This window comes from Clinocottus analis, unplaced genomic scaffold (genome assembly GCF_023055335.1).
Source record: "Clinocottus analis isolate CAN_PGR_092001 unplaced genomic scaffold, fCliAna1.0.p SCAF_15, whole genome shotgun sequence".
NCBI classification, from domain to species: domain Eukaryota; kingdom Metazoa; phylum Chordata; class Actinopteri; order Perciformes; family Cottidae; genus Clinocottus; species Clinocottus analis.
The window spans coordinates 529,514-544,440 of record NW_027175876.1 but is presented as its reverse complement, the minus strand read 5'-3'; the positions used below and the strand labels follow the sequence as shown (position 1 = coordinate 544,440).

General features: G+C 44.2%; 1 protein-coding gene across 5 annotated transcripts in view; it reads left to right on the top strand.

Moving 5' to 3' along the window:
• The window catches only part of lrfn2b (leucine rich repeat and fibronectin type III domain containing 2b), a 99,417-nt gene that overhangs the window by 37,403 nt on the left and 47,087 nt on the right, over positions 1-14,927 (top strand). The window contains exons 1-2 of one of the 5 annotated variants that reach the window (XM_068577238.1): positions 1,448-1,502; positions 13,932-14,054. The gene's annotated coding sequence lies outside the window, so the exon portion shown is untranslated. Of the gene's footprint in view, positions 1-1,447; positions 1,503-7,739; positions 7,784-8,126; positions 8,211-10,836; positions 10,920-13,931; positions 14,055-14,927 lie in introns of those variants that run through there. The other 4 variants (XM_068577239.1, XM_068577237.1, XM_068577240.1 and 1 more) reach the window with 4 other exon arrangements.

The window sequence follows — 14,927 nt, the reverse complement described above, 5'->3', positions numbered from 1 at the left end:
GGAGGTCTTTTGAAGGGATTCTTCTCTTTACTGGGAGGAGACTGGAGAGGCGTATAGAAACTGACACTGATTCATCGTTATAGATCGCCCTCCAGCAGCAGAAGTGTCTGTGGAGCAGCGCTCGGCCCTTCTTATCATCATCAACATCATCATCATCATCTCAGTCACAGCTAATATTTGCCAGTGATGGACTCCACTTGACACTCAGTAGCGTCCTTTCAGCATCGCAGAGCCAAGAGACGGTCATTTACATACAAGTGTGTTATTTTTAAATTTCTGAACCCCAAAAACACGTTTTTGGGACAGAATATGCTTCCCAACATGCCAACGCTTGGGTTTAATGTGACTATTTTTGTTTATTTAGATGCTTTAGGTCGTAATCTTTCTAAAGATGTGCAGTATTACTCTGTGGGTTGATGGGAAGGCACCAAACAATACAATAGAAATAAAAAATTGGGGCACAATCGAGTGACTCTTGATCATATTTATGCTGAAAATAACTTGTTTTTTAAAAGGCAAGGAGTTGCAGATTCATAAGACATCAAGGACAACAGGGTCTGGTATTCATATACGAGTTTTCTAAATCAAGAACATGAAAACAAATTGAGCAATGTGCACCAGGATGAGCACTGCTGTACTTCCGTTAGCTCAATGTTAGCTTAACTAGGACTTTTAACCCAATTTTCATGACTTTAAGCCAAATTTCCTTGACTTTTAAAATGTATTGAGCAATGTGCATCAGGATAAGCACTGCTGCACTTCCGTTAGCTTAACTAGCACTGGTTGAGCTAACGGAAGTGCAGCAGTGCTCACCGTGGAGCCCATTGCTCATTACATCTCTTTGTTCTCATGTTCTTGATATGGACACCAGGGAAGTTAAACTAACAGTGTACGTTTCTGCAAATCTGAGTCAGTTCCTCCTCCCTCGTTTGAACCGATGAATCCTAAAACACAAAAGGAGCTTCTGGGGTTTTGGTTTCCCCGAGTGTTCGGCATCACGGCGTTCAAACACTTTCAAGCCAATTACTGTAAAGCATTTCTGGAGGACGCACGCAGCGGTGAGTCAGCGTGGACCCTCGGATCAAATTTGGGAAAGTGCGTGTTATGAAGAAACGCCGCACTACACTTTATAGCTACAATGAGAACAATAAAGACGGCGCGCAGGCAGGTAACCGACGAGCTAACGATCACGCCCCACAGTGTGCCTCCCGTTCCCATCTCGCCAAAGCACCTCGCGGAGAGAGAGACGGTATTTTTAGCACATCAGTGGGAAAGTGTTGGAGGTTTAAGACTGTGGTCAAAACTTTTGGAAAGATCAAACACAAACACTTTAATGTTTCTACAAGTTGGGTCAGTACTGAAATTCATGTTTTTTCTTTTGCGGCTTATAGCAACACGAGTGCCTTCTAAGTGTCGGAGAAGGATAATCTCACCGACGGGGTTGACCCGTAACTGGCCGGGATGAACTGGGAATTAAGAAGTGGGGTTGTAGCCTCAGTACGGTCAGTGTAGCCCAGATGCATTGTGGGTATTTGCTGGCACATTTATATCAATAAGGTATTCATACTAAATATTACGATAACACAAAATTCAACAGTACCACAGATTACAAAAGGGAAGTGTTGTACTTCTTACTCTGATAAATTTATTATCTCTGAAAACGGCGTGAGTGTGTGTTTGGAGTGTGTGTGTGTGTGCGTGTGTGTGTGTGTGTCCAAAGCTAATCTCTCATGCTACCAGACCCATCAGCCTAATACACAACTGTAATACCTGCTTTCCTGACAAATAAAAGATTTTACACATTAAAAAATGGAACATCGTGTTATAGATTTAACTAACTGGCGTCATGTAAAGTGGGTTTAATTGTTGTCACCTCAACCAGCTGCAACATTAAAGTGCACTTAAACATTAATGCATGAATGCAAGAATATATAATATTACCCACAGGCTGTTCTTCTGCATATCCCTTAATGTTCACCGTTGATTTTATTGCTTTTTTATATTGTGTTGTATTATATTTCATGTCTTTTTGTATTGGCTGTGTCCTCTTTTTCTTTAATAGAGACTCCCAACAAAAGTATTTCACACGGCTGAGCTTGTACAACCGAATATAGAAATCTGGAATCAAATTATCTGGAAATTTGAAATGAAGTCCAAGCCCTCAATCTGTTGGGTGTTCATTTTCACCACCAGTTAATGTTGCGACTCGAGTCTTATTCTCATGTCCGTCGTTCCTCACATGTCTCGGAGGAGCCGGCGGCTCGGGATCAGGAGGCGGCGCGTGAGGATCAAGGTGAGCGGCGCCGGCCAAACGCTTCCCCCGGCAGCAGCGCCGCCGCCGCCGCTCATTACGGCTCCACACCCGTCCCGAGGCTCGCAGAATCCCATTAGCGGCACTCGAGAGGGACCGGGGGAGGTTGGAGGGGTGTGTGTTGCGTTTCTGGCTAAAGTCAAAGTCTCATCTTCGGTTTTAATCATCGTACGGCGGCTGCGATGCTCTCTCCGCCCGGATAGACGCGTCCTGCGGCCGCTCGCCAGCTTGTGTTGCCGCGAAGGCGGAAAACGAGGCTTTCACGTGTCCGCTTTTATTCCCGTTCCCAAGGTTGGCGAGTCCCCGCGGTTTGATCATCCGTCTCTCCGCAGACATGTAGATTTATCTAATGACGCCGCCAAGGCGTCGCCGTCGCCATCTGCAATGGATAACAACTGTCACCCATGTGATTTCGTGGCGGCGCTGTGTGTGTGTAGTGTGTGTGTCGTACATAGCTCGTGCCGCGGCTCGACATCCATCACCTCGAGATGGGTACGTGCTCCGACGACCCTTACCTCCATCTTCTCGTCCACCTTCGCTGTGGAAAATGAAAACTACAGATGTGGGTGTACTGTAGCCGGGACATCTGCGTCTGGGGAAATTAAGACCTGCTGATAGTTTGTGCAAAAGCCTTTTATCAAATGAGCTGTATCGCTCCTTAAATCATTACCTCTCCATTAGCTGCTGCTGGTGTTGCTGTTATCAATGCAAAGCACCTCGTGCAGCTCACTGGAGCTGCTGGAGCTGTGAGAGAACTTCAACTTCCCTTCAATCAGCAGGAGCCAAGCCAAGCCAGGGGGGGTCAGATGTATTTATTTACTGTACATACACATCGATGACTTCTTTATCACAGAGCGTGTGAAACGGAGACGGTTCAATAACTGCTTTTTTTGTTTGCTTGAACAATACGTTGTCGCCATCTTTCTGAGCTCGACTGCCTTTTTCATTCAAAGACGGCCTCAAAGAATGCAGAGCGTCTGTATTTATGTGTTTATACATACCTTGGTAAACTGTTTGACCAATGGATAATGTCCATGACTTCAAACCAAATTTCCATGACTTTAACCCCAATTTCCATGACTTTATACCCAATTTCCATGACTTTAACCCCAATTTCCATGGCTTTATACCCAATTTCCATGACTTTTAACCAAATTTCCATGGCTTTAAACCCAATTTCTATGACTTTAAACACAATTTCCAGATTTTCCATGACTTTAAACCCAATTTCCATGGCTTTAAACCCTATTGCCATTATTTCTAAGGACCAAATTCAAAATTCTTCTCCAGGTTTTCCATGACCGTGTGAACCCTGTGTTCACACGGTCAAAATGTAATTGATCGCTCAATCACATTCTGATCTACTTGCACTCACCAGAGAGTATTTAGTTTCTTTCGTAAATTGCATTAAATTGAGTTAATTGATTTAGTTTTCTCTCGCTGTGTACGCGTGACTCGCGGTCACATCTGAGCGGGAACAAAGAAAACTGCGCCATTTTGACACCGAATGGATCAGGAAAGACGTTACTGTCCATAATCAGTTGACCAGATTTATAAACGTCTAATGGTTCCCGAGACTATGAGCGCTGCGTCGTGACCGCGAGTGCGCCTCTTGCACTTCTTCCTCCCGGCTGATCGATGAGCTCTCGCATGGTTATATGGCTCAAGTATGCCAATCATAAGATCAGAGCCGAACTAATAAGACCTGGAAAATCAATGCTGTGGCTGGCTGGCTGACCAATGCAGAGATTTAAGAACTGAGCTTTTCATCATGATGTCCTGGACTTTAGCGACCGTCTGTTTTTAAAATCCATTAAAACACACACATCCGTTCATTGTGAGGAAGAAATTCTCTCTCTTTTACAAATTAAACATTCTCTCTACACTACGAGCAGATGTAAAACACTGCCAAGAAGGATAACACTACAGTTGAATAAACTTCAACAGAAGATACAATATTTTCTTACTAGGGGCGTCCAAGCAGTGTTGGGATAATCACAGTAACACACGTGTAATGTAGCTCATTACTACTAATGTTGTGAAGGGATTTGCCCAAAACTGGTCCTGAGCAAATCGAGATGATTAGGACCGGAGGGTCAATGGATCAAGGCTTCTGTCCATTGGAGTCTGATCTACTTCTCCTCCTTCGGTCATTGTTAAGTGTACATTAGATGTCAGATCCATTTTACTGGAACTGGTGTTGTCAGAGTGTCTACAATGCGTTTGGTTTCGTTATATTTGGCCCACATCTCCCGGGGGCTCCTGTTTGAGTGATTGTTTTGTGTTTTACTGGTAACGGAAACCTCTATTACGGCAACCAGATGTTCGTCTCTTTTGGATCATTAATTCGCTCGGTTAACAACCGCTATTCCTCCTATTATACTCAGTGCGCGTGTCCCTCAGTCTAATTACTTATCGTGTTGGATTCTCTCAGCTCTCCGGCGTGGCGGTATTATTTGCGTGTTGCTCAAATAACTTGTAGGCAAAGTTTCATTTCATCCAAGTTGCAGTCCAGCCCTGTGAAACAAACCCAGAGCTCTGATCCCGCGATGACAGAACCCATTCCCTCTGTCATTGGTTGGCCGATGGACTCTCGCCCGCCCACGAGCAGCAGCTCGCTGGCCCAGGACCTGCAGAGAGCCTCGGCGCCAACATGAGTCTGCTGCTGAAAGACCGCCACCATCTGCCACTGCATATGGAGCTCTGCAGCGTCTCCTTGGTTATAAGGCCTCTGAGCAGCCTGAAGGAGCATTATACTCTGGATTAGATGCTTCTGGTCGATGCCGTCGAAAAGGTCGACGCTCATTTGATTGTTAACATTAGTTGAACTGTTTTCAGCAGCCAGTTTACGCCCATGTTTATGGAAGTGTTGCTGTAACTTCCTCGGCCAGCACCACACTCCAAACAATGGATGTTTAATGACAATAGAGACGAGTTTCTCATCTGCATTGGTCCTGTCCATTCTGGGATGTTGGAAGACTCAACGCCTCTGGTTGTATAGAAGTCTATGCTTCATGTGTTAAAGCTGCATTCTCTCCTGACCACCAGGGGGCGACTCCTCTGGTTGTATAGAAGTCTATGCTTCATGTGTTAAAGCCGCATTCTCTCTCCTGACCACCAGGGGGCGACTCCTCTGGTTGTATAGAAGTCTATGCTTCATGTGTTAAAGCTGCATTCTCTCTCCTGACCACCAGGGGGCAACTCCTCTGGTTGTATAGAAGTCTATGCTTCATGTGTTAAAGGTGCATTCTCTCTCCTGACCACCAGGCAGCGACTCCTCTGGTTGTATAGAAGTCTATGCTTCATGTGTTAAAGGTGCATTCTCTCTCATGACCACCAGGGGGCGACTCCTCTGGTTGTATAGAAGTCTATGCTTCATGTGTTAAAGGTGCATTCTCTCTCCTGACCACCAGGGGGCGACTCCTCTGGTTGTATAGAAGCCTATGCTTCATGTGTTAAAGCTGCATTCTCTCTCCTGACCACCAGGGGGCGACTCCTCTGGTTGTATAGAAGTCTATATAAATGACTCTACTTCTCTTTTGATGATCATTTAGTAAATTATGATCATTTATAGTCAAGCTGACCATTAAGCAGGGGATTCTTTAAGGGCGGAGCTTCAAGGTGATTGACAGGTCTCTACCACAATGTTCAGTCTGGAAGTTTTCCTTGTTTTTTAGTTTTAGAAGTTTCACATATAATAAGAGAAAAAAACAAGATGTCTATGGCGAACGAGATGAACCATGAAGTGTTGTTTTATTGCTTTTAGTGTGATAGACAATATTTATTCCAGATAATAAAGCAGCATCTTTTTAATTATTCACCACACTGTAATTATTTGTGTTCGCTATTCACTTATAAAGTAGCACTGTGGCTGCGAGAGTCTCTTTACATCTTCGGGAGAGACACTCAGACGCAGAATAAGAATATACATGAATAAATTACTGCTTTATTTCAGGTCGGTGAATACTGGTAATGCACTGAGTGAAGAGCTGAAGTTTCCCACCTACTGTGACACATTTTTGCATCAGAGAAGTCTTAATTGCTCCTCGGGGGGGAAGTTGTCTCGGACGTGCACGCGCCCGGCCGTGCACGTCCCAATAACATGCACGAGCGTGAAAGTGAGTTTCAGCTTTGTTTTCTTGCGATTTGTTTGTTTGTTTGTCTCCTCGTGCCACTCGTTACTCGGTAAAGACCCCGATGACAGATTTGTTTTGTTGAAACTGCTTCATGAATAAATTTGACTCGACGTTGTTTTGTTCCAAGAGGATCGTCTCTGCCGCACTCGTCAAAGAAAATATTGGTGGTGTGCTGTTAATAGTTGTTTATTTTAAGACATAGTTGGCAATATGATGTTCCTGTTTGTGCCATGTTATGAAAGACTTCCGGTTTTGACACTTTGGGGGCGGGACTTCCGGTTTAGCCACTTCCTGTTAAATGGTGTCCGGTTTTAGTGCTTCTTGTTGAGTAAACATCTGGACCGGTGCTCCAGATTCTGCTTGCATCCATGAGGACGCATCGTAGAAGCAACGTGAGTGCTGATATATATATATATATATATATATATATATATATATATATATATATATATATATATATATATATATATATATATATTGATATGCAATGTATATTTTGCTAATGAATGTTTGTATTGTCTGTGTTTAGTTTTCACCAGCATGACTAAGGAAAGAGTAAAAGTAAATGGATAAAACTTACTACGATAACGATTAACTCGTCTTTATTCCAGAGCTTCAACAAACTGCACGAGAACACTGCAGCTGGAACATATTTAAACTTTATTTTCATTCATGAAATGTGAGTCAATCAAAAGCTTAAAGCTCTCACAGTTTTGCATTGAAAAATAATTATTTCAAATACTTCGTAGCTTATATATACTTTCAGTCAAAATGATACAAAATAAGATCCTGGCATATTTGAATGGGTTGGGCTTAAAATAAATACATTTCTGGTGTTTTTAAACTGATTTTGGGGCGTTAAAATAATTTTTCCAGGGTTGGTGGTTAAATAATAGTCTTGAGCCTCGTGTAGCGGACGCTATAACGAAACTAAAACTACAAGATCGATCTGTATCGGCCGGTATCGTCGACACACAGTCGGTGTTGGCGGCAAAAAAACAAGATGGATTCCGGCTGATCGGATCCGTGACTCCAAACGCTGAAACGCTCCCAACCCTGAGCCGAGTAGATCACAGGATCATAAACATGATGTTCATGAGGAAAACTTGTGATTAGCCACAAAGCTAATTATCTGCAATAATCTAAAATTGGGCTTTTTGTTGTTGTAGGAACCAGTCGGTCCAGAAATAAACGCCCTCCCCTGCAGCACTCGGAGCGGGAACAGAATATCAGAGATGTGGTGTCTAGCGAGTGCTATTATTACTCCGGGACCGCTCGGCTCATGGAACATGCAACGCTTCAGTCGCAATGCTGAGAGAGTCTTTCCACTCCGCCGGTATTTAGAGCAGTTCGGACTATTAATGTTCTCCTTTTTTTTGTTCGTATCTGGGGGAATGAGACCCATTCCAACAAACGGGCTTTGTTGCTCTACATCTGTGGATTGGAATGGAAACAAAAAGCCGCATGACGTCTCTAAAAATAACTTCTTCCGCGTCGTCGTGGGTCCCCCGGCCTCGTTACTAACTATCAGGTGTGAACTAGAGTTCACAGTCTGCTGGCACGCCGTTCCTTCCAGCGAAGGCCGACAGAGATCCACAGCTCAGCAAGTTAAACGCGGCGTCCGCCGCCGTGACGCTGTGCAACCGTGCGGGTTTTAGGACTTACCCTGTGTGTGCGATCGGAGGTTCTTGAGAAGATTTAAGCCCCCGGACTCAGGAGCCACACTCCCTCCTGCTGGTTGAGGGTTTAGGATTACGTCCCAGGTGCCGTGTCTTGTTGCTCTACCTTCAATATATATTAATATGCACATTGCTAACCAGGGACGGGAGCTAATCGGTGCAACCAGCTGCTTTCCTGACTGAGAACGTCTGCTTTCAGCTTGTCATCCTCCTGCTGCTACTCCTAAATACTAAGACTAGTAATACTACTGCTCATCCTACTACAAGGTCTATTCCTTTACTACTGTTCTAACAACATACTACCATTATTACTACTAGTAGTACTACACCTATGCTGCAATTCTTTCCACTAGTGCTTCTGCTACTACTCCCGTTACTATTTTAATACAAATATAACGACTATATAAATCATTCAAATGCTGTTAAACTTCTACTCTTTCTAGTTTTAATAGTACTTCTATAATAAATACATGTGCAGTACCATCACTATCAAAAGGGATTCTTTACTGTACATACCAAAGCTACTATTACTGATACTTATACTATTACAAATACTAGTTAGTACCACTACCTAAACCATCGTATCTGATACTACTACTTTTACTACGCAAATATAGCCACTGCAACTTTAATTATAGTTTCAGAAAGTCATGTTTCATGAATGAAAATAAAGATTACAGATATATACTATATAATGTAATTTAATAAGATGTAATATAATTTAATTTCCACCTGTTACTTTCACATTTAAAATTTGTATTTATCCGACACATCAACAAATTCTGACGGATATGTTCATACATCGTCTGCAAAGATGGACAAGAATTTTTTTCTTTTCTTTTTTACATCTAAAAATTAAATTCAGACTAAATATAAAAGGAATTGTAGACACCTCAAATATAATTTTTACTTGCATTAATTGATAATTACTTGGACATTGATAATTACTCTGGGTAATTGTATTGCCGAACTTATATACATGTACACATCCAAGCTCATCCAAGTACTAGTACTGCTAATAATAATAGTACTGCCACTACTACCACAGGTGTTTCTTTACTGCTACTTCTGCTCCTCCTAAATTCTCCTCCAGCACTCTTCTACTATTCCACAACGGTGGAGCTTTAACATGGAACAGCATTCAGCGGGATAATAGCTAATAAATTACCATAATAACCATTTTCCAGCTAAACTGTGAACAACTGTCGGGTGTTATGTACCTGCGTGCTCACGCGGCGATGACTTCCTGTGTGCGTGCCGGCTGTTCTGCCGGCGCTCGCTGCTTCAAACTGACACCGACAGTCGCGGTGACATCTGCCCGGTCCGACCAGCGCCTCCCCGGAGCAGCTGGAGGTTAAGTGCAGTGTTGGAGGTGTTGATGGTTGTTGGATAGGAAAGAGAGGTGAGGGGGAGGGGGAGGTTTGTCAGTCGCTCTCACTGTTCACACACACACACACACATGCAGCCAAGCTTCCAGTTATTAGCCCGGCGCTCTGCCCTATAGGCTGATGCCACAGCTTGTGTCTGTGCAGAGAGAAAAATACAGAATACAAAAAAAATCCCTTCAATGTCAAAGAGGTTTCTCCTCGACCGGCATGCACAGAGAGAGAGAGAGGGGTGAGGGGAGGGAGGTGAGGAAGTCATTTCCTGTTGTTGTTTTCACTTTGCATTTTCCCCGCCGAATGTTTTATTCATTTCCCGGCATGTTGATTAAGTTAATGAAAGGAGAGACAGGAGTTGAACTCATCATGTTTTATGGATCAAAGGCACAATGAGGTCTGCGCCTCTTTTTCTTCTTCTTCTTCTTCTTCTTCTTCTTTCTCCCCAATTAGCCGAGCGGCTGACACTAGCTCAGCCGGGGCGGCCGCGGATGATGGGAATCGATACGAGTCCTGAGAGGAGACGCCCGCGGGAGTTCAGTCGGAGGCGGCGCTCCGCGCGCGCGGCATCTCGCCGCCATCTTTTAATGTATTAATTATCTTTGTGTTACTCGTTGTTGTTTTTTGTTTTGCCGCGGCGGTTCCATCAAAAACATTCTCTCTCGCTCCTGCTCTTCCCCGCAGAGGCCCTTGGATTACATCAAAGTTGCTGTGTTGTTAGCGCGAGCTTCAAACAAACTAATGAGCGCGTCTTGTCGGCTAATTAACGTCAGCTGACGCTGGGGTTTATTTCTGGCGGGGGAGGAGGCGGGGCTGCGCGCTAAAAATAAAATTCGCCCCCCAATATCGAATTTTCTTGCAGTCTTAAAATAGCCAGGAGTTAATTAAGGGGAGGGCGGGAACCCAGACAGTGTTCTGCGAGTTGTAAAGGTTTTATTGCATTCGGCGCGGCCCTCGTGGAGAAGGTCACATCCTGATAGAGTCGCTGACCGAGTGCTGCAGGCCTCCTCCAGGAGCTCCTCTGGGCCTCCGACTGGGACGCACTGGGAAGCTGTTGCTGCTTCCGTCACGTAATTAAAGCTAGCTAACGAAATGTTTTGTTGTTGTGTGAGGTCACTGTGTCAGAACGTGAAATCACAAACTCGTAAAATCACCGATCACTCGGTCCAAAAGACCTTGCACAGCTGAAAAACCTCTATTCTAAATGATGCGAATGGGTAATATGTCTGACTTTCATGTAGGAGACCAGGGTTTGAGTCTCATCACAGACGATTAACTCCAAAAATACAACTTGTACAAACATGCTGTACTAATTTTCTCAGTTACGTTCATGTAGTCCTGCGTCAAATGTCCCAGTTTGGTTTTGTCGCATTTATTCAACCTCCTGTTTTCATCTTCGCCAGGAGAAACGCTCGTGAGTGATTGTGTGTGCACCTCTGTGTCTTTCCACGGCTAATCTTACATTCTGCCGCTGCAAACTGCATGATATCTTTGGGTGGCCAGTTATGGCTGCATGCTCAAAGACCTCTCAAGGTTTTGATGACTGACATTATCTCAAATACATCTTTAAAAAGTTTTATACTGCCACTGCCTGATGACGTCTCAGTCACTACTTACAATTGACCAGTAATGACACTGCTGAGTACTATCACTCAGACATTTTGGTAAGTTTCATTTAGTTTTTGGCAAGATTGGATTTGATGTCTTTAATGACGAGCAATATTGTGTTTCCTTGATTTTGACAGGTTTTAAAACACTCATTTTTACATCATATGGCAACCGCAGCAATTTAAAGGGAAGAGAAAGATTCATTTGTTGTATTGCGCAACACTTGAACCTCAAACTGAAGGCACAGGTAGAAAATCCACGGCCCGCCACTGGATTTGACACAAACCCAGCAGCATAACTTTGCACCTTGTGACTACCAATAGCTGCACTGAACTTTGGCAATTTTCAAAGTAAAATCAACAAATATTCCAAAAACATTAACTTGCTTGGTGTGAAGAAAAAGCTCAGACTCCCAGATCAGCTTTTTCTTCTTTTTTTTTAAAGGTGTTTTCAGTTTTCGCTTGCTCTGCACCTCACCGCAAAACAGATTTGAACTCGCACTATCATTCCGTCTCAGGGTTTATGTTTGCATGTAATTACAGAATGCATCACACCACACCGCCGGGTGCCTTGCTGTTTTTTTGAAGTGGTAAGCATTACCGATAGTTGAAGGGGTGCGAGTGCACCGTCAGCTGGAAGCAGCCGGCTGAGACTCACCGACTGCAGCTCTCAACTGGGTCACGGAGGGAAAAAGCTGGAGGTGAAATGCCATGTTTTTAATAAAGAAATAACGAGAAAAGGCAAAGCACGCAAGTTATTCATGGAAACGAGATATTTTTACTGCGCTGTACTTTGTTTGTACACAAGTGCCTGTGCCAGCAAGTTTTCCCCTGTTTCGACAAAGTGGAGTGTTGCGTAACATGACCCTCCTGAAACATTCGCTGTCACACGAGGTTCCAGAAGTACCACGTTGCAGGCGGACCGGTGTCACATTTTGAGGCAAAACAACAGAACTCCAGGTCGCCTGATGGAAGTTTGTAGCAGTTTTGTTTCTTCACAAGAAGTTTAGTTTTTGGCAACAACAGCAATGAATTAAATAAGAGGGAAAGATTTCTTGTCTTACTAACTTGTTATGACTTTAAAGTGAATGTATACATGTATATAATACATATTTGTATATAAGTATATAAGGAGTGGACATAATCATCAAGACGCTGCCCGTTTGAAGCCTCTAGTTCATCCAATTTTGCCATCTTGGATTGTGGCACATGAAGCATAGGCTTCTATACAACCAGAGGAGTCGCCATGTAGTGGTTAGTAGAGAGAATGCAGCTTTAACACATGAAGCATAGACTTCTTTACAACCAGAGGAGTCGCCCCCTAGTGGTCAGGAGAGAGAATGCAGCTTTAACACATGAAATATAGACTTCTATACAACCAGATTAGTCGCCCTGTGGTGGTTAGTAGAGAGAATGCAGCTTTAACACATGGAGCATAGGCTTCTATACAACCAGAGGTGTCACCCCCTGGTGGTCAGGAGAGAGAATGCAGCTTTACCACATGAAGCATAGACTTCTATACAACCAGAGGAGTCTCCCTTTGGTGGTTAGTAAAGAGAATGCAGCTCAAACATGAAGCATAGACTTCTATACAACCAGATTAGTCGCCCCCTGGTGGTCAGGAGAGAGAATGCAGCTTTAACACATGAAGCATAGACTTCTATACAACCAGAGGAGCCTCCTCTTGGTGGACAGTCGAGAGTATTAACATTTTAAGACACTTCATTGCCAACAACTGCTTCTCTGTAATTTGTGTGCACACGACAATACAGAAGTCGGTCGGGTGGGTGTGAGGGGAAAGAAGAAAACAAGATGAGAGGGAGGAATATACATAAAATGAATGAGGAGCGAGCGCATTGGGAGTGCATTATGACGAGAGACAAACAGAAAACTAGAGCAGAGAATCAGTGTTTGCAGTCCCACGACAGAGGCTGCCGCGGCTGCGGTCGGTTTAACAGCTCTGCATAATAATAATTCTGATCGTCAGCATTAAATAGGTTTGAAATGAAAGCTGCCTAAATGTCTCGGCGACAGGATTAATAGCATTGAGTCAGTTTGAATCTGCGGTGCGGATGATCGCGGGCCTCTGTGCTCAGAACAGTAATTAGAGAGTCGACTGCTCTCTGGAACTGAGAGAATAATGTGATCAGAAATCATAATCCATATTGAGCAACGGCTGCAGCAGGCATTAAACTAGTGGGAACTAAGCAGCTTGCAGGACCTAATGAGCGGGGCTCACTTCACTGTGACTGATAGCTTCCTGGCCGCTAATCTCTCGCTGCTGCTGCTGCTGAGAGTTTGGTTTGCTGGTGGAGGAAGTGGGCAGTTTGCATCCCCGGCTTATACGCAACCGTCCTCTGAGGGAATAGCCCCGCCTCCTGCGAAGGCCCTCCGTTAGCTAACATGACTGCAGCGGGAATCAACGATCTGCAAGCGTTGATCGATTCCCGCGGCAGTTAAGTTAGCTAACGGAGGGCCTTCGCAGGAGCAGTCTGACGGGTAGTAAGCAAAGCAATCCTATTCTGAAGAGGAAACATTACATTTTGACTTCATGGTGGTACAACTGTTTGTATGACTCGCTGCATTGAATCATTTTTTTTTTAGAAACGTCAAGTAGTCGTGACCGAGAAGACCACGTAAGTTGATGCCAAACGCAAAGCGATGGATGTACAGCGGGATCAGACGGACAGAAAGTGTGTGGATTGCTCTGGAAAAGCGACGCCACCGCGGCTTCTTCAATATATATTTCGGTGTCACCCGCACGAGCGCGTTGACGGTGATTGATCGCTCAAGTGTACTCTTGTCTGTCTTTCCTACAGGAGGCTGTGACCACGACGGCGGCGATGTGTTCGGAGCCCCGGGGCCTGCAGAGGTGTGAAGATGGAGTCCTGACCTCGGGTGGCTCTTCCGCCTCATAATCCCCCCTCCCTCCCCTGTTCACCGTGAGTATTTCATCCAGGTGCTTACGTGCCCATAAAGTCCATAAAGTCATAAAAGGTATTTAACAAAATGCCAGCGCTGAAGATGAAGAAAAGGGCAGGCCGTTTGGGCCTTCAAACAAGAGGGTGGAACATATGGATTACGCTCCTGGAACCAAAAGGTTGCATCAATAAAGTGTGCTTTTAAGAAGAGTCTTCAAGCAAAAGTACAAGTCTTTAATGGAGGGGACATTTCTCTGAAGGAAAACCCACATTATCTGCAAAAACCCTGGATTATGTTTTTTTTGTGCCAACATTATCGAACAGTTTACAGACGGTTGGATAGTTACAATATGATTTTAGGTTTTTACGGTTGAAGGAAAGTTCGGCTGTACCTTCAGACAGTGACGATGCAGTTGTTCGGAGAGCGGTTCGGATCGACTTTCACCCAGTAGACCTCTGTTTGTGTCCTTTTTCTAAGTGAAAGTAAACGTCGACTTGTTTTGTTAGTGTCAGCCAACGTCTATTTCTTCGTGGTTTTGTTGCCTGACCCTTAACTTCCTGTGAAGACAGAAGTTCCTCTTTCATAAAAGGCGCATGTAATGAACTCATATTGAACAACGCAGCGGCCTCTGTACTCGAGTGAGAACGTGTTTCTGCTTTTCACGCTGAAAGAGAGAGTGTGTGTGTGTGTGTGTGTGTGTGTGTGTGTGTAAATGCGGCTGCTTGGTAGCGAATCATCAGGGACGCGGCTTTTATTCGAGATTAATATTTTAACAGCGAGCACATTTTGTTCAGTGAAAAAAAAAGCGACTTTCCAGGGTTCCATTTTCTCGGGAGAAGTTTGCACGCTGACCCCAAAATGTCAGCTCTGAATTGTCTCCCCGGGCTGACATG